We start from the raw sequence: 19,376 nt of genomic DNA, 5'->3' as shown, positions 1-19,376 counted from the left end.
CTTTGCTGCAGGAGGGACTGGTGCACTTCAAAAAATAGATGGCTTCACGGGGAAAGAAAATTATGTGGATGTATTGAAGCAACATCTCAAGACATCAATCAGGATGTTAAAGCTTGGTCGCAAATGTGTCTTCCAAATGGACAATATCCCCAAACATACTTCCAAAGTTGTGGTAAAATAGCTTGAGGACAACAAAGTTTATTTATTAAAACACTCACTCCCTGAACTTTTCCTTACGACTCTCAGCGCACACGTTACTCTTTTGTCTTCTGGACTGACAGAAGATAAAAACATATTTGATGAAATATTAATTCAATCAAGGAAATGTTAATACCTTACTTATGATAACAGTTTCCGTCAGAGTCTATCCATGAAGGTATCTTCTGGACAGGGGAGTTTTGTTAAGAGACCCGATGCACTTTCTGAACATTAACACACATTGTTTACAGTACGGTTTTGGAAACATAAAGAAACCATCTTTCATATCAGTGAGAAATTATTTTCAAGAAACAGAAGGTTAAATTAGTACATACAGTGGGGCAAAAAAGTATTTAGTCAGCCACCAATTGTGCAAGTTCTCACTTAAAAAGATGAGAGAGGCCTGTAATTTTCATCATAGGTACACTTCAACTATGACAGACAAAATGAGAAAAAAAATCCAGAAAATCACATTGTAGGATTTTAAATTTATTTATTTGCAAATTATGGTGTGTTGGAGTCAACAGAAATACAAAATTACATCATAAATATTCCCTTACCTTTGATGATCTTTCATCAGAATGTAGTGCAAGGAGTCCTAGTTCCACAATAAATTGTTGTTTTGTTCCATAATGTCCAATACTAGTGTCCAAGTAGCTGCATTTGCCATCATGTTCAGCTCACGTGCCCAAAAACCGACTGCTGGTCCAAGATAACTTGCACGAAAACTTCCAAAAGATATATTCCAGGTCGAATAAACTGGTCAAACTAAGTGCAGAATCAATCTTCAGGATGTTATTATCATATATATCCAATAACGTTCCAACCGGATCATACGTTTTCATCTGGAGCCGGATGGAACAGCCGTAGCACCCACAGAGAAATGCGCCACAGCAAAATGGCATTCTGTCGGGACACTGACTATTTTCCCTCCCATTAGGTCAAAGTTCACAGCAAATGCTCCATTACACTTTCTACTGAATGAGGACATCTAGTGGAAGGTGTAGGAAGTACTTCCAGATCCATATCTTGTTGGGAAAGGAGGGGGTGATGACATCAAAGTTGCCCCAACTTTTAGAATTTCACTTCTTGTTTGGAAGATAGCCTGCCCCATGAGTTCTGTTATACTCACAGATATAATTCAAACAGTTTTAGAAACTTCAGAGTGTTTTCTATGTGACGACCCTCCCACTCTGTCTGCTGTATTCTCTCTGTTATTTCCTTATTAGGATGCTGGTGGGCGGAGTTGGGAGGGTCGTCAGCTACATGGGAAACACCTGGGCCCGGTGTCTCCCAGGATAAATACACCACTTCCCCATTCATGGAGAAGACTCTCTCCATGCAGACACCCTCTGTAGATTGTGTTGTGGTTCTTGATGGCCGTTTGTTTGTTTGTTTGTTTGTTTGTTTGTTTGCTTTGGCACCTTTCATCACCCTGCATTATCACATTCACGCATGCAAAACACTCACTTACACTACTGATTACTGATTACACACACCATTGTATATTATATTTATTTGCTTTAGTTAATAAATATATATCTTTCTACTCCTTATCTCCACGTTGTCTCCCTTTGTTACGGGCTTTGAGCCGGTTCGTGACATCTATCCAATAGTAATAATACTATGCATATATTAGAAATCTAGGACAGAGTTTGATGCAGTTCATTATGGGCACGCAATTCCTCCAAAGTGAAAATACTGCCCCCTATCCTCAACAGGATATAACTTATTAGAAGATAAGTTATATGTCTGGGGTTCTCGAGGGCAACTTGCAAATCCAACATGGGGATGTGACTCTGGTATAAAATGGAATCCACTCTATATTACTACAGAGATGACCTCTTCATACGTCAACACTTGCTACTCTTTGGTTGTGTGTTTTGTCACAAGAAATGTTATTTTGAAGACTGATGCCTGACTGAACGTACTATTCAACGCAAATATTTCAAAAGGAGGCAAATAATTTATATGAAAGTATTTTGTCATTGTGATGTAGCCAGATTGTCTGTAGATGCAGTATAACTTTAGCTAGCTAACGTTAGCATTCATTTTCCTACTTATTATTTTCCTACTTTAGCAATGTCATTTTATTTCAGGTCCACTATAGTGTAATTTAGACTAAACAGTCATTAGCCCCACTTGACTTTCAAGCACCACTTTGGCTGAGGCTAATTATAAATGCTGACGCTAAGCTAGCTAAATACATTACATGGGCTGAAATTGACCTATGAAATCATGAAGTGTGATTTGTAAACATAACACCACTGTTAAGGGTACTGGAGGCGAAGTCAGGTGCAGGAGAGCAGAGTGTAGTGAACAGGCACACTTTTTATTCCGGTCCAACGAAAGCACAAAAGTACATACATGTGCCCAAACACGGAACATAGACAAAAAGTATGGCGCGTAACTATACCCACATAACATAAATACATGCAGTGTGATTAGGGAATGAAAACCAGGTGTGTATGGAACAAGACAAAACAAAAAAAAAGCCAGTGACATCGATCACCGAACGCCGCCCGAACAAGGAGGAGCCGACTTCGGCGGAAGTCGTGACAACCACAGACTCTGCAAAGCAAATGCATGTGGTGCTTAGAAAAGTTAGGCAAGCGAGTTAGTCTGGCTAGCTCTACAACATGTCAAAAAATATATAGCACAATTCATTTTAGATGACTAGCTAGATAGACATAAGGTATGATTTATACCAAAAATTAATAGCAAGTAGCCCTAAATGTTGCTAAACTAACATTCATTTTGAGGTTTGGCTTACCAGGTTTGAGTGCATTAACGTTAGGGTCCATCAGTTCCCGAAGTAGTTATCCAATCTATCCGATCACATGGGTCTTTCCATAACCTTCATCCAACTTCCCTTTTGGCTGACCAACTTATTTTTTAGCAGATAAATGCTGTCGGTCTCCTGTTGAAAGCATAGTATGAGTGAGATTTTTTTTCATCCCTTTCCAAAATGTATTGTTGTGGGGTGACTGTCTGGGCAACCTTCTAATTGGGTGACTGTAGTCTAATCAGGTGCTCTGGGGTCTTGGGAGAGCTTTGCCACTTTGATATGGCCATTTAGAGCTATCTGAATGAACAATACTTACATATTTTACCTTTAAAGTGGCCCTCCAGTCTCCTTTCACCTAATTTGACACCTTATTTACTTAATAAAAGGCACATCTCAATAGGTGATCCAGGTAAGTCATGACATCACAAGTGGGGGGGGCTTTCCTCTTTTGTTCTCCAACGCTCCTCTATTGTTCCTCAAACAAGGGGGAGGCCGATGACATCACAGATTCCCATCAGACCAACTCCTTGAAGTTTATAGTTGCGTCTCAAAAACACTATTTATTTGTTTTGTTCAAAACGTATTTGTTTACCTGTGTCTTTAGTGTGTGTACTTTTCTGTATTTATACTTGGGATATTGCTTTTCAACAATTAAAAAGAAGCTATAACTTAGAAAGTAGGTACCGATTTTATGCAGACAAATGTACTTAGGCCTACGTGGAATTTTCTTGACAGAGTGGACGAGGGTTTTCTTCGATATTGCTAACCGTTTCCACAAAATAAATCCGATTTAAGAAGCTAGCGGTTAGTTTACTCAACCACTAGCTAACTCATCTAGTCTAGCGAGTTCGAACCTTGCACTTCCAAACTCTCTGCAAAGAAAGACTGCAAATGTGGTCCTAATGTTTGGTAAATGTGTAGCTTAGCATCTGAAAAGAGAAGAAGTGGACAGAATGGGCAAAATCAACCGTTGGAGAGTGTGTTCACAGTCTTCCCTCTAGCAGCCTACTTGCTAGAAGACAATCAATCCTTCCCCTACTAGCCTCATCCCCACTCACTATCCCTGACTAGTCCATCACTGCTGCCTACATCCCCTCTCTCTCCTTCAACAGTAGCCACACAGAATGTGTATGTGTGCCATGCAAACTCCCATGCCAATTCTTTATTGGTGAGAGATTATACGTTCTGAAGGAACATGTGGCAGTTGAAAGAGCCACCTTGCTCTCCTATAAATCCACATTTAAAAAATGTTTATCTTGTAATCCAATAGAATACAATTAAGTAGATTCTTTCAAAGCTCTGGTGCTTAGGCAATCGTTGTTCAAATATATATACTGTATAATCAGGGAAAAATGTATAAACAATGCATACATAAAAATGTTATTAAATTGACATAATTAGTCTTGAAACTGAACCCACGCAAAGGCAACAGAAGTTGCACAAGCAATCGGTCTCCTGTCTCTTCCTCTCCCTCCTACCCCATCTGTTCACCAGCAGTACAATATTCCTGCAGAAAACAAAAGCTCCATTCATACCCGCTCCTCTCGGGCTGCTGGCGGAGGAGAATGAACCTCGAGGGGGATCCGGGGGAACACAAGCCATGCAAGAGAACAGAGACTTTCGGGGCCCCTGTGACTGAGATTTTATTTTTCACATTCTCTCTCTCCCACCTTTCTCTTTCGCTCTCTGTCTTCTCTCTCACATGTACACTAGTGATGTGCGGGTCAGCTGTTTGTTCACTAGCACAATTTGCTAATAAACACATCTTTATTTAACTAGGCAAGTCATTTAAGAACACATTCTTATTTACAATGACGGCCTACCAAAAGGCCTCTTACTGGGATGAAATATATATATATATATATATATAGTGGGGCAAAAAAGCATTTAGTCAGCCACCAATTGTGTAAGTTCTCCCACTTAAAAAGATGAGAGGCCTGTAATTGTCATCATAGGTACACTTCAACTATGACAGACAAAATGAGGAAAAAAAATTCTTGAAAATCACATTGTTGGATTTTTTATGAATTTATTTGCAAATTATGGTGGAAAATAAGTATTTGGTCAATAACAAAAGTTTATCTCAATACTTTGTTATATACCCTTTGTTGGCAATGACAGAGATCAAACGTTTTCTGTAAGTCTTCACAAGGTTTTCACACACTGTTTCTGGTATTTTGGCCCATTCCTCCATGCATATCTCCTCTAGAGCAGTGATGTTTTGGGGCTGTTGCTGGGCAACACGGACTTTCAACTCCCTCCAAAGATTTTCTATGGGGTTGAGATCTGGAGACTGGCTAGGCCACTCCAGGACCTTGAAATGCTTCTTACGAAGCCACTCCTTCTTGCCCGGGCGGTGTGTTTGGGATTAGTGTCATGCTGAAATACCCAGCCACGTTTCTTCTTCAATGCCCTTGCGGATGGAAGGAGGTTTTCACTCAAAATCTCACGATACATGGCCCCATTCATTCTTTCCTTTACATGGATCAGTCTTCCTGGTCCCTTTGCAGAAAAACAGCCCCAAAGTATGATGTTTCCACCCCCATGCTTCACAGTAGGTATGGTGCTCTTTGGATGCAACTCAGCATTCTTTGTCCTCCAAACACGACGAGTTGAGTTTTTACCAAAAAGTTATATTTTGGTTTCATCTGACCATATGACATTCTCCCAATCTTCTTCTGGATCATCCAAATGCTCTCTAGCAAACTTCAGATGGGCCTGGATATGTACTGGCTTAAGCAGGGGGACACGTCTGGCACTGCAGGATTTGAGTCCCTGGCGGCGTAGTGTGTTACTGATGGTAGGCTTTGTTACTTTGGTCCCAGCTCTCTGCAGGTCATTCACTAGGTCCCCCCGTGTGGTTCTGGGATTTTTGCTCATCGTTCTTGTGATCATTTTGACCACACGGGGTGAGATCTTGCGTGGAGCCCCAGATCGAGGGAGATTATCAGTGGTCTTGTATGTCTTCCATTTCCTAATAATTGCTCCCACAGTTGATTTCTTCAAACCAAGCTGCTTACCTATTGCAGATTCAGTCTTCCCAGCCAGTGCAGGTCTACAATTTTGTTTGTGGTTTTGACAGCTCTTTGGTCTTGGCCATAGTGGAGTTTGGAGTGTGACTGTTTGAGGTTGTGGACGGGTGTCTTTTATACTGATAACAAGTTCAAACAGGTGCCATTAATACAGGTAATGAGTGGAGGACAGAGGAGCCTCTTAAAGAAGTTACAGATCTGTGAGAGCCAGAAATCTTGCTTGTTTGTAGGTGACCAAATACTTATTTTCCACCATAATTTGCAAATAAATTCATTAAAAATCCTACAATGTTGAAGTGTACCTATGATGACAATTACAGGCCTCTCTCATATTTTTAAGTGGAAGAACTTGCACAAGTGGAAGAACTTGCACAATTGGTGGCTGACAATACTTTTTTTGCCCCACTGTATATAGGACAAAACACACATCACAACATAAGATAACAACATAGCAAGGAAGCAACACATGACAGCACAGCATGGTAGCAGCACAAAACATGGTGCAAACGTTACTGGGCACAGACAACAGCACAAAAGGGCAAGAAGGTAGAGACAACAATACATCACACAAAGCAGCCACAACTGTCAATAAGATTGTCCATGATAGAGTCTTTGAATGAAGAGATTGAGATTAAACTGTCCAGTTTGAGTGTTTGTTGCAGCTCGTTCCAGTCGTTATCTGCAGCCACTTGAAAAGATTAGCAACCCAGGGATGTGTGTCCTTTGGGGACCAGTACGTGACTGGCAGAATGGGTGTTGTATGTGGAGAATGAGGGCTGCAGTAGGTATCTCAGATAGGGGGGAGTGAGGCCTAAGATGGTTTTATAAATAAGCATCAACCAGTGGGTCTTGCGACGGGAATACAGAGATGACCAGTTTACAGAGGAGTATAGAGTGCAGTGATGTGTCCTATACGGAGCATTGGTGGCAAATCTGATGGCCGAATGGAAAAGACCATCTAGCCGCTCGAGAGCACCCTTACCTGCCGATCTATAAATTATGTCTCCGTAATCTAGCATGGGTATGATGGTCATCTGAATCAGGGTTAGTTTGGCTGCTGGGGTAAAACAGGAGCGATTACGATCAAGGAAACCAAGTCTAGATGTAATTTTAGCCTGCAGCTTTGATATGTAATGGGAGAAGGACAGCGTACCGTCTAGCCATACTCCCAAGTACTTGTATGAGGTGACTACCTCAAGCTCTAAACCCTCAGAGGTAGCAATCACACCGGTGGGGAGAGGGGCATTCTTCCCACCAAACCACATGACCTTTGTTTTGGAGGTGTTCAGAACAAGGTTAAGAGTAGAGGAAGCTTGTTGGACACTAACAAAGCTTTGTTGTAGAGCATTTAACACAAAATCCGGGGAGGGGCCAGCTGAGTATAAGACTGTATCATCTGCATATAAATGGATGAGAGAGCTTCCTACTGCCTGAGCTATGTTCTTGATGTAAATTGAGAAGAGCGTGGGGCCTAGGATCGAGCCTTGGGGTACTCCCTTGGTGACAGGCAGTGGCTGAGGCAGCAGATGTTTTGACTTCATAAACTGCACTCTGAGAGAGGTAGTTATCAAACCAGGCCAAAGACACCTCAGAGACAGACACCAATGCTCCTTAGTCAGCCCACAAGAATGGAATGGTCTACCGTATCAAATGCTTCGGCCAAATCAATATAAATATCAGCACAACATTACTTAGAATCATGGGCAATGGTGATATCATTGAGGACCTTTAAGGTTGTAGTGACACATCCATAACCTGAGCGGAAACCAGATTGCATACCAGAGAGAATACTATAGACATCAAGAAAGCCAGTCAGTTGATTATTGACAAGTTTTTCCAACACTTTTGATAAACAGGGCAAAATAGAAATAGGCCTATAACAGTTAGGATCAGCTTGATCTCCCCCTTTAAATAAAGGACGAACCGTGGCTGCCTTCCAAGCAATGGGAACCTCCCCAGAGAGGAGAAACAGGTTAAAAAGGTCAGCAATAGGCTTGGCTATGATAGGGGCAGCAACCTTAAAGAAGAAAGGGTCTCAACCATCTGACCCAGATGGTTTTTTGGGGTCAAGTTTTAGGAGCTCTTTTAGCACCTTGGACTCAGTGACAGCCAGCAGGGAGAAACTTTGTAGCAGGGAAAGGGAAAAATAGGGAGAAGCATCGGGGCTAGTCATATTAGAAGGGGTGAGAGATGAGGAAATGTTGGACGGGCAAGCAGGCATGGCTGAGTCAAATAGGAATCCTGACTTAATGAAGTGGTGATTGAAGAGCTCAGCCATGTGCTTCTTGTCAGTAACAACCACATCATCAACATTAAGGGACATGGGCAGCTGTGAAGAGGAGGGTTTATTCTTCAGGTATTTAACTGTTTCCAGAACTTCTTGGGGTTAGACACACAGAGCGAGAACTTCTCCTTAAAGTAACTAACTTTGGCCTTCCGGCTAGCCTGAGTGCATTTATTTCTCATTTGCCTGAACGAGAGCCAGTCAGCCTGAGTATGCGTGTACCGAACCCAAATGCAATTCCTGAGGTGGAGTAACTCTGCAAGATCACTGTCGAACCAGGGGCTGAACCTGTTTTTAATTCTCATTTTCTTTATGGGGACGTGTTTGTTAACAATACCACTGAGAATATCAAAAAAGAAGGTCCAAGCGTCTTAGATAGAGGCGATCAAGCTGAGTCTATACCATTTTACAGAGGCCAGTTCAAAATTTCTAGCATGCGTCTATGACAAATCAGGACAGGTAGTGTCACTGAGCAGCCATTACGAACACAGGCTGCAAAACAGTTATCACTAAGGTCATTACAGAAAACACCAGACTAATACCTATCAGGATTATTTGTGAGGATAACATCAAGGAGAGTATCCTTTTCTTGGTGTTTGGAGTCATACCTTGTGGGATTGGGAATAATCTGAGAAAGATTTAGGGAATCCCATTGCTTTAGGACTTGGTCAGGTGGTTTAAGCATATCCCAGTTTAGGTCACCTAGCAGGACAAATTCAGACTTTGTGCAAGGGGCCAGGAGAGAGCTTGGGGCAGGTAGGGTACAGGCCGGTGCTGATGGAGGACGATAACACCCAGCAACAGTCAACAAAGAGCTATTTGAAAGTTGAATGCTTAAAACCAGCAAATAAAATTGTTTGGGGACAGACTTGGTGGAGACAACAGAGCACTGAAGGTGATCCTTGGTTAAGATTGCCACTCCACCACCTTTGGAAGATCTGTCTTGCTGAAAAGTTTATAACCAGAAAAGTTAACATCAGTATTCAAAACACTCTTCCTTAGACTTTTATCTCCCTCACCAACTTCAAACATCTGCTATCTGAGCAGCTAACCGATCGCTGCAGCTGTACATAGTCTATCGGTAAATAGCCCACCCAATTTACCTACCTCATCCCCATACTGTTTATATTTATTTACTTTTCTGCTATTTGGCACACCAGTATCTCTACCTGTACATGACCATCTGATCATTTATCACTCGTGTTAATCTGCAAAATTGTAATTATTCGCCTACCTCCTCATGCCTTTTGCACACAATGTATATAGACTCTCTTTTTTTTCTACTGTGTTAACAGTAGACTTGTTAATTGTTTACTCCATGTGTAACTCTGTGTTGTCTGTTCACACTGCTGTGCTTTATCTTGGCCAGGTCGCAGTTGTAAATGAGAACTTGTTCTCAACTAGCCTAGCTGATTAAATAAAGGTGAAATAAAAATAAATTAAATAAATAAATTAACCACGTCTTAGTAATGACCAACACATCTGGATTGGAGCTGTGAACCCACACTTTCAATTGATCTATTTTAGGTAATAAGCTTCTAGTGTTAACGTGCAGAAAACCCAGGCTTTTACGAGAGCAGAAATCAGTGAAGCAAATATGAGAGCACAGGTCAGAATTGGGGCTAACAACAGTAGATATTTTTTTTATTTTTTTTATTTCACCTTTATTTAACCAGGTAGGCTAGTTGAGAACAGGTTCTCATTTGCAACTGCGACCTGGCCAAGATAAAGCATAGCAGAGTGAACAGACAACACAGAGTTACACATGGAGTAAACAATTAACAAGTCAATAACACAGTAGAGAAAAAAAAGGGGGGTCTATATACAATGTGTGCAAAAGGCATGAGGAGGTAGGCGAATAATTACAATATTGCAGATTAACACTGGAGTGATAAATGATCAGATGATCATGTACAGGTAGAGATATTTGTGTGCAAAAGAGCAGAAAAGTAAATAAATAAAAACTGTGGGGATGAGGTAGGTGAAAATGGGTGGGCTATTTACCAATAGATTATGTACAGCTGCAGCGATCGGTTAGCTGCTCAGATAGCTGATGTTTGAAGTTGGTGAGGGAGATAAAAGTCTCCAACTTCAGCGATTTTTGCAATTCGTTCCAGTCACAGGCAGCAGAGTACTGGAACGAAAGGCGGCCGAATGAGGTGTTGGCTTTGGGGATGCTCAATGAGATACACCTGCTGGAGCGCGTGCTACGGATGGGTGTTGCCATCGTGACCAGTGAGCTGAGATAAGGCGGAGCTTTGCCTAGCATGGCCTTGTAGATGACCTGGAGCCAGTGGGTCTGGCGACGAATATGTAGCGAGGGCCAGCCGACTAGAGCATACAAGTCGCAGTGGTGGGTAGTATAAGGTGCTTTAGTGACAAAACGGATGGCACTGTGATAAACTGCATCCAGTTTGCTGAGAAGAGTGTTGGAAGCCATTTTGTAGATGACATCGCCGAAGTCGAGGATCGGTAGGATAGTCAGTTTTACTAGGGTAAGCTTGGCAGCGTGAGTGAAGGAGGCTTTGTTGCGGAATAGAAAGCCGACTCTTGATTTGATTTTCGATTGGAGATGTTTGATATGGGTCTGGAAGGAGAGTTTGCAGTCTAGCCAGACACCTAGGTACTTATAGGTGTCCACATATTCAAGGTCGGAACCATCCAGTGTGGTGATGCTAGTCGGGCAAGCGGGTGCAGGCAGCGATCGGTTGAAAAGCATGCATTTGGTTTTACTAGCGTTTAAGAGCAGTTGGAGGCCACGGAAGGAGTGTTGTATGGCATTGAAGCTCGATTGGAGGTTAGATAGCACAGTGTCCAGTGACGGGCCAAAAGTGTATAGAATGGTGTCGTCTGCATAGAGGTGGATCAGGGAATCGCCCGCAGCAAGAGCAACATCATTGATATACACAGAGAAAAGAGTCGGCCCGAGAATTGAACCCTGTGGCATCCCCATAGAGACTGCCAGAGGACCGGACAACATGACCTCCGATTTGACACACTGAACTCTGTCTGCAAAGTAATTGGTGAACCAGGCAAGGCAGTCATCCGAAAAGCCGAGGCTACTGAGTCTGCCGATAAGAATATGGTGATTGACAGAGTCGAAAGCCTTGGCAAGGTCTATGAAGACGGCTGCACAGTACTGTCTTTTATCGATGGCGGTTATGATGTCGTTTAGTACCTTGAGTGTGGCTGAGGTGCACCCGTGACCGGCTCGGAAACCAGATTGCATAGCGGAGAAGGTACGGTGGGATTCGAGATGGTCAATGACCTGTTTGTAGACTTGGCTTTCGAAGACCTTAGATAGGCAGGGCAGAATGGATATAGGTCTGTAACAGTTTGGGTCCAGGGTGTCTCCCCCTTTGAAGAGGGGGATGACTGCGGCAGCTTTCCAATCCTTGGGGATCTCAGACGATATGAGAGAGAGGTTGAACAGGCTGGTAATAGGGGTTGCGACAATGGCGGCGGATAGTTTCAGAAATAGAGGGTCCAGATTGTCAAGCCCAGCTGATTTATACGGGTCCAGGTTTTGCAGCTCTTTCAGAACATCTGCTATCTGGATTTGGGTAAAGGAGAACCTGGAGAGGCTTGGGCGAGGAGCTGCGGGGGGGCCGGAGCTGTTGGCCGAGGTAGGAGTAGCCAGGCGGAAGGCATGGCCAGCCGTTGAGAAATGCTTGTTGAAGTTTTCGATAATCATGGATTTGTCGGTGGTGACCGTGTTCCCTAGCCTCAGTGCAGTGGGCAGCTGGGAGGAGGTGCTCTTGTTCTCCATGGACTTCACAGTGTCCCAGAACTTTTTGGAGTTGGAGCTACAGGATGCAAACTTCTGCCTGAAGAAGCTGGCCTTAGCTTTCCTGACTGACTGCGTGTATTGGTTCCTGACTTCCCTGAACAGTTGCATATCGCGGGGACTGTTCGATGCTATTGCAGTCCGCCACAGGATGTTTTTTTGCTGGTCGAGGGCAGTCAGGTCTGGAGTGAACCAAGGGCTGTATCTGTTCTTAGTTCTGCATTTTTTGAACGGAGCATGCTTATCTAATATGGTGAGGAAGTTACTCTTAAAGAATGACCAGGCATCCTGGGATGAGGTCAATGTCCTTCCAGGATACCCGGGCCAGGTCGATTAGAAAGGCCTGCTCACAGAAGTGTTTTAGGGAGCGTTTGACAGTGATGAGGGGTGGTCGTTTGACTGCGGCACCGTAGCGGATACAGGCAATGAGGCAGTGGTCGCTGAGATCCTGGTTGAAGACAGCGGAGGTGTATTTGGAGGGCCAGTTGGTCAGGATGACGTCTATGAGGGTGCCCTTGCTTACAGAGTTAGGGTTGTACCTGGTGGGTTCCTTGATGATTTGTGTGAGATTGAGGGCATCTAGCTTAGATTGTAGGACTGCCGGGGTGTTAAGCATATCCCAGTTTAGGTCACCTAACAGAACAAACTCAGAAGCTAGATGGGGGGCAATCAATTCACAAATGGTGTCCAGGGCACAGCTGGGAGCTGAGGGGGTCGGTAGCAGGCGGCAACAGTGAGAGACTTATTTCTGGAGAGAGTAATTTTCAGAATTAGTAGCTCGAACTGTTTGGGTATGGACCTGGAAAGTATGACATTACTTTGCAGGCTATCTCTGCAGTAGACTGCGACTCCTCCCCTTTGGCAGTTCTATCTTGACGGAAGATGTTATAGTTGGGTATGGAAATCTCTGAATTTTTGGTGGCCTTCCTGAGCCAGGATTCAGACACGGCAAGGACATCAGGGTTAGCAGAGTGTGCTAAAGCAGTGAGTAAAACAAACTTAGGGAGGAGGCTTCTAATGTTGACATGCATGAAACCAAGGCTTTTTCGATCACAGAAGTCAACAAATGAGGGTGCCTGGGGACATGCAGGGCCCGGGTTTACCTCCACATCACCCGCAGAACAGAGAAGGAGTAGTATGAGGGTGCGGCTAAGGGCTATCAAAACTGGTCGCCTAGAGCGTTGGGGACAGAGAATAAGAGGAGCAGGTTTCTGGGCATGGTAGAATATATTCAGGGCATAATGCACAGACAGGGGTATGGTGGGGTGCGGGTACGGCGGAGGTAAGCCCAGGCACTGGGTGATGATGAGAGAGGTTTTATCTCTGGACATGCTGGTTGTAATGGGTGAGGTCACCGCATATGTGGGAGGTGGGACAAAGGAGGTATCAGGGGTGTGAGGAATAGGACTAGGGGCTCCATTGTGAATTAAAACAATGATAACTAACCTGAGCAATAGTATACAAGGCATATTGACATTTGAGAGAGACATACAGCGGCCAGGGTGTACATGCACATTTCCAGATATCATCAGCAGTAATACAATCAAGGCACGGCAGAAAAGGAGAGCTCTGCAGTGCTGATTTATGACATATGAATGTGCATTAGATGGCAACAAGATCACATTGTACAACAATTTCATCAGGTAACATGAATGCAAAGCCGGCGAGCTGCAACTGCCCAACTACGTATATGTGATAGATTTTCACTCTGAGGCCCACATCCGACCATAACCCGTAAATTTAGAAAATGCACTGTACAGTCAGAGATGCGTGATTTTTTTTGTTTTGTTAAGCCTAATTTAGATAGGTCTATGTTTCTGCTTATAATTTCCGACTATTTGGTAGTGTTAGTCAATTTATCTATACGCCTAATTAGATACAGGCAGGTTCTCTTCTGCCATTACTTGTTGCCCTAGAAGACTAAATAAACCCTTGCTCGACAGGAAATATGTCGTACCAGTGGAATTAATCTTTCCAGCTACTTGACATCGGTAAAGCTTTCTCTTTCATCTCTGCCTCTCCTGCAGCAGACATTTAGGGACCGGGGAGAAAATGCAACAACAACAAAAAAACAATTGGGAACAGTTTTCTGTGAAAAATGTCTAAATGACATCAGTAGGACCGGTTTTAAAGGAATTAAAAGCTATGAGAAAGACCCAACATGTTTCTGATAAGATTTTGGTTTGTCTTGGATGCATATTTTTTGTGGTTGAAATTCTATCAGCTTTTTTGATGCTGATAAAAATAGCACCTCTACAGACGGTCCCTAACAAAGCATTAATTCTCTCAAGATGCTGAAATAAATAAATATATCACTTTTATCCACTCCTCTTCCCAAGTCACAATTTATATTTGGTGTTTCATTTTACTGCAACAACTGCTTACTTCTGCATGAGTTAATATTATATTAGGCTATTTGAACCCACAGAGAGAAGCACAAGATTGAACTTCACTCAACTTCCTAGATCAGTGGTCACCAACCGGGCGATCGCAATCGACTGGTCGAGATTGCTACTCGACCAGTCAAGTAGCACTAGAGATATCCCTCTAGTGGTGTGGGGGCTGTGCTTTGGCAAAGTGGGTGGGGTTATATCCTTCCTGTTTGGCCCTGTCCGGGGGTGTCCTCAGATGGGGCCACAGTGTCTCCTGACCCCCCCTGTCTCAGCCTCCAGTATTTATGCTGCAGTAGTTTATGTGTCGGGGGGCTAGGGTCAGTTTGTTATATCTGGAGTACTTCTCCTGTCCTATCCGGTGTCCTGTGTGAATTTAAGTATGCTCTCTCTAATTCTCTTTCTCTCTTTATTTCTCTCTCTCAGAGGACCTGAGCCCTAGGACCATGCCTCAGGACTACCTGACATGATGACTCCTTGCTGTTCCCAGTCCACCTGGCCGTGCTGCTGCTCCAGTTTCAACTGTTCTGCCTGTGATTATTATTATTTGACCATGCTGGTCATTTATGAACATTTGAACATCTTGGCCATGTTCTGTTATAATCTCCACCCGGCACAGCCAGAAGAGGACTGGCCACCCCACATAGCCTGGTTCCTCTCTAGGTTTCTTCCTAGGTTTTGGCCTTTCTTGGGAGTTTTTCCTAGCCACCGTGCTTCTACACCTGCATTGCTTGCTGTTTGGGGTTTTAGGCTGGGTTTCTGTACAGCACTTTGAGATATCAGCTAATGTACGAAGGGCTATATAAATACATTTGATTTGATTTTGATTTGATCTCCAAGGCATTCCTAGTCGATCGCCAAACATTTCTGTTAAAAACCCAACGATAAAGCCTTGTATTCCTATTTTCTTGGTTTGTCAAGGAACTCTGTATCCAGTGATAGAAAAAGTACCCAATTATCATACTTTAGTAAAAGTAAAGATACCTTCTTAACTGGAAATACAAATAGCAGATACATTCCATTACAGCTGCGCCATCGTAGGTTTGAACAGCAAGTTTGTCCGGGAAGTTAAACACAGAGTTGGCATCACGCCCACTTGACACATCAAAGTAGCCCAAGAAACATTCTTGAATAACACCCTGATCATCTACATACCTGACGATATCTGACAACTACAAGCAGACTGGTGGCACCATAGGTCCCAGAGCAGGGGGCAATTTTTATCCCCTGGGGCCCGGAGTTTTTCCTCATCTGTTAACCTAACAAGGAAAACTCTGGACCATATAAGGTATGGCAGTGATTAATCAGTTGTAAAAAGGTTTTATATGGGCTATGATGGGACCAGTGTTTCGTAATCAGGTCACACAGTTTTAAAAAACTGAAGGAAAAAAACCTCCTGGCCCTGGGGTAGATGAAAACCCTTTCAAACTGCAGCAACCTTTTACTTGCTCTTATTCATTATATTTAGATTAGATTAGGAGGGGGATTTCCTCTACCCAGACACAGAGACAACAACTGATAGACAATATTACTCACAGGGCTGAGCTTGCTTTATGAATGTTTCCATCATGCAGTTACTGTAGGCCTTATAAACCAATTAACTCACATCTGTCATCACTATTATGTTGATTGATTCATTCCAGTCAATCATTTTGGATTGAAAACGTTTTGGCAGGCTAGGCAGACCAATTTCGAATATATTACCAAATTTGATCACGTTCACATTTTGTCCTGACACACAAATGAACTATAAATACATAACGTTACCAATTAGTTTACCCTGACCAACTGGAGAGCTCACATAGGCTGTATGCATATACTCTTATTGGTAGCCTACAGTTGATCAGACTGAAAAATTGTCTAGTTTTCATTCCATACAGCATGTCAGATCTCTAATGTTTAGGTGTAGCCTAGGCTGCTGCAACGTGTATATCATTACATTTGTTTGTCTCTAAATAAATACCGGAGGAAAGTGGAGCCTACTTGAGCGCCTAAACCTCTCAATTTAATATTTTGTTGGATGATGCGATGGAAGTTATCAAATCATTCGGAACTGATTTCAACATCCCAGAAAAGACCGTTGAAATTTCGATATGCAAGTAAAGCATTGTTACGTGCAATTACCGCTGCAAGCTCATTGTAGTTTCCCTTGTCGGCAAAATTTACCCGCTTGTAGTGTCCTCGAAAAGCAAATTATTGCATGCCCAAAAACGTAGTGGTGTTGACAAGCCGCTTGAAAACATCCCTGTTTCTTCTTTCTCGTTGTGTCGCGCAGTTTGAATACGCAGACCTTCGTTATGATCGATGCAGCTTTTTCCCTGAAGCTTGAATCTGATGTGGGCATTTATATGCTGCCTGTGGAACGATTGGTGTTCTTCGGGTCCCTGTACCCACCTTTCGACTAGGTCTCAGACCTTCCAAAAAGCAGGCAAGGCAAGCAATACAGGCGGCTTGATTAAAGGCTCCATGTTAACCAGCTAACGTTATACTTTTGATACCAGTTGGTATTGAAAGCCTTCACCTTTTCATCCTTCTTCATGAAACTGATCTAAGGCAGAGGTCGACCCTCACTTTTAATTCGCACCGTGTACCCAAGAGAATGAAAGGGGTTCTTCAACAAAAAGTCCACAACATTTTCGGCAACGTTGGTTATTCTACTGTAGCATTCTGGCGGAGAAAACTGAACACTCGCACTGGTAGCTAGCTAGCTACTGAAGTTAGCAAGGCAAATTTAAATAAATTGCACTAACTACACACAAAAATAAAGCTAAAAAAACGAGAAAACAATGTATAATATACTTCCTCCGTCTCCTGTAAATTGATTTGAATAATATTTAAAAAATGCTCAACTATCACTTTTCACTCTTAATCTCTATCCAACAATGTCACCAAGCTTCTCAACATATAGAACCCCCATAATGAACAATCCCAATACAACTCACTAGGTTCGTTCTCTGATCCTAATTCTATGATTGGATGGACAACATGTCAGTACATACTGCAAAAGTTTTGATTGGTTGGAGGATGTCCTCCGGAAGTGGTCATAATTACCATGTATGCCTATGTAAGGCCTACGAGCCTCCTAGGTTTTGTATTGAAGTCAATGTAGCCAGACACCTACACCATGGTGCTACCCCACAGTGCTGTTGAAGTTACTGTAGACGTTCATTGCAAAACAGTGTATTTTAATACATTCTTTGGTGACATGAATATATTAAATACAGTTTTATCAAAAAAGGATAACTTTTTTAATGTTGAACTATTTTTATTTTTATGAAATTTCACTGAGGAGGATGGTCCTCCCCTTCCTCCTATGAGGAGCCTCCACTGGATGAAACCAAGATTGAACTCTTTGGCCTGATTGCCAAGCGTCACGTCTGGAGGAAACCTGGCACCGTCCCTACGGTGAAACATGGTGGTGGCAGCATCATGCTGTGGGGATGTTTTTCAGCGGCAGGGACTGGGAGACCAATTGAGATTGAGGGAAAGATGAACGGAGCAAAGTACAGAGAGATCATTAATGAAAATATGCTCCAGAGTGCTCAGGACTTCAGACTGGGGCGAAGGTTCGCCTTCCAACAGGACAACATCCCTAAGCACACAGCCAAGACAACGCAGGAGTGGCTTCAGGACAAGTCTCTGTGTGTCCTTGAGTGGCCCAGCCAGAGCCCGGACTTGAACTCGATCAAACATCTCTGGAGAGACCTGAAAATAGCTGTGCAGCGATGCTCCCCATCCAACCTGGTGGAGCTTGAGAGGATCTGCAGAGAATAATGGGAGAAACTCTCCAAATACAGGTGTGCCAAGCTTGTTGCGTCATACCCAAGAAGACTCGAGGCTGTAATTGCAAAAGGTGCTTCAACAAAGTACTGAGTAAAGGGTCTGAATACTTACGTAAATGTGATATTTCAGTTAATTTTTTTATAAATAGTTTTTGCTTTGTCATTATGGTGTATTGTGTGTAGATTGATGAGGGAAAAAAACAATTGAACCTGTAACGTAACAAAATGTGGAAAAAGTCAAGGGTCTGAATACTTTCTGAATGAACTGCAGCTCTCAACCCATCTTGTTTATCATGATTTGTTTGTTTTTATTGAACTTTTGACAAATTAACTTTTAACGAGGCACACCTGTTCATTTTAAGGCATTCCACCTCATGAAGCCGTTTGAGAGAATGCCAAGAGTGTGGAAAGCTGTCATCAAGTCAAAGGGTGACTACTTTGAAGAATCTAAAATATGAAATATATTTTGATTTGTTTAAACACTTTTTAGGTTACTACATGATTCCATGTGTTATTTCATAGTTCTGATGTCTTCACTATTATTCAACAATGTAGTCAATGGTAAAAATAAAGAAAAACCCTTGAATGAGTAGGTGTCCAAACTTTTGACTGGTACTATATATATATATATATATATATATATATATAGAGTATAGCCAGGGATTCCTAAAAATAAATAATGCAACAGGGACACCTAGTGGTGAAATCTTTTTGGTTTACGAATGTACACTGCGGACATCACGGATATATATTTATTTATTTTATGCGACAAGTGACAACTGTTTCCGGTAAGTATTAAAGATACATGATTTATAGCATATTTAAACTACGAACTGGTATTCGCAGTTGGCAATGGGGCGTTCGGTAAAAGATTATTCCTACAGTCAAATTAAAGTCCGGTCAAAAGCTTGCCTGACAGCGGTGGGATTCGAACCCACGCCCCCGAAGAGACTGGAGCCTTAATCCAGCGCCTTAGACCGCTCGGCCACGCTATCTTGTTCTATGTTTTGTGTACATGGAAGTAGAGTACTTTCCTAGACCGATTTTTATACATTGTTTTAAACCCATACAATATAATGGTATCTCTATAATTTGCTATTCATAACTTCAGCATA

The 19,376-nt window shown here is 42.6% G+C and overlaps 1 long non-coding RNA gene and 1 other non-coding gene across 2 annotated transcripts; both read right to left on the bottom strand.

The window, feature by feature from the left end:
- Positions 1-2,509: 2,509 nt before the first annotated feature.
- On the bottom strand, positions 2,510-17,152 carry LOC115137897 (uncharacterized). Its single transcript, XR_003864868.2, has 3 exons — positions 16,604-17,152; positions 2,972-3,118; positions 2,510-2,769 (listed from the first exon to the last, which is right to left on the bottom strand). It is a non-coding gene; the product is annotated as an uncharacterized LOC115137897 (long non-coding RNA).
- Positions 17,153-19,174: 2,022 nt separating this feature from the next.
- trnal-aag (transfer RNA leucine (anticodon AAG)) lies at positions 19,175-19,256 on the bottom strand. The gene has a single exon. It is a non-coding gene; the product is annotated as a tRNA-Leu (tRNA).
- Between the last annotated feature and the right edge of the window lie 120 nt (positions 19,257-19,376).

The sequence above is a fragment of the Oncorhynchus nerka genome, linkage group LG12, assembly GCF_034236695.1.
Source record: "Oncorhynchus nerka isolate Pitt River linkage group LG12, Oner_Uvic_2.0, whole genome shotgun sequence".
NCBI lineage: Eukaryota > Metazoa > Chordata > Actinopteri > Salmoniformes > Salmonidae > Oncorhynchus > Oncorhynchus nerka.
Note: the sequence above shows the minus strand (reverse complement) of the source record. Positions and strands in the feature narration are given on the sequence as shown.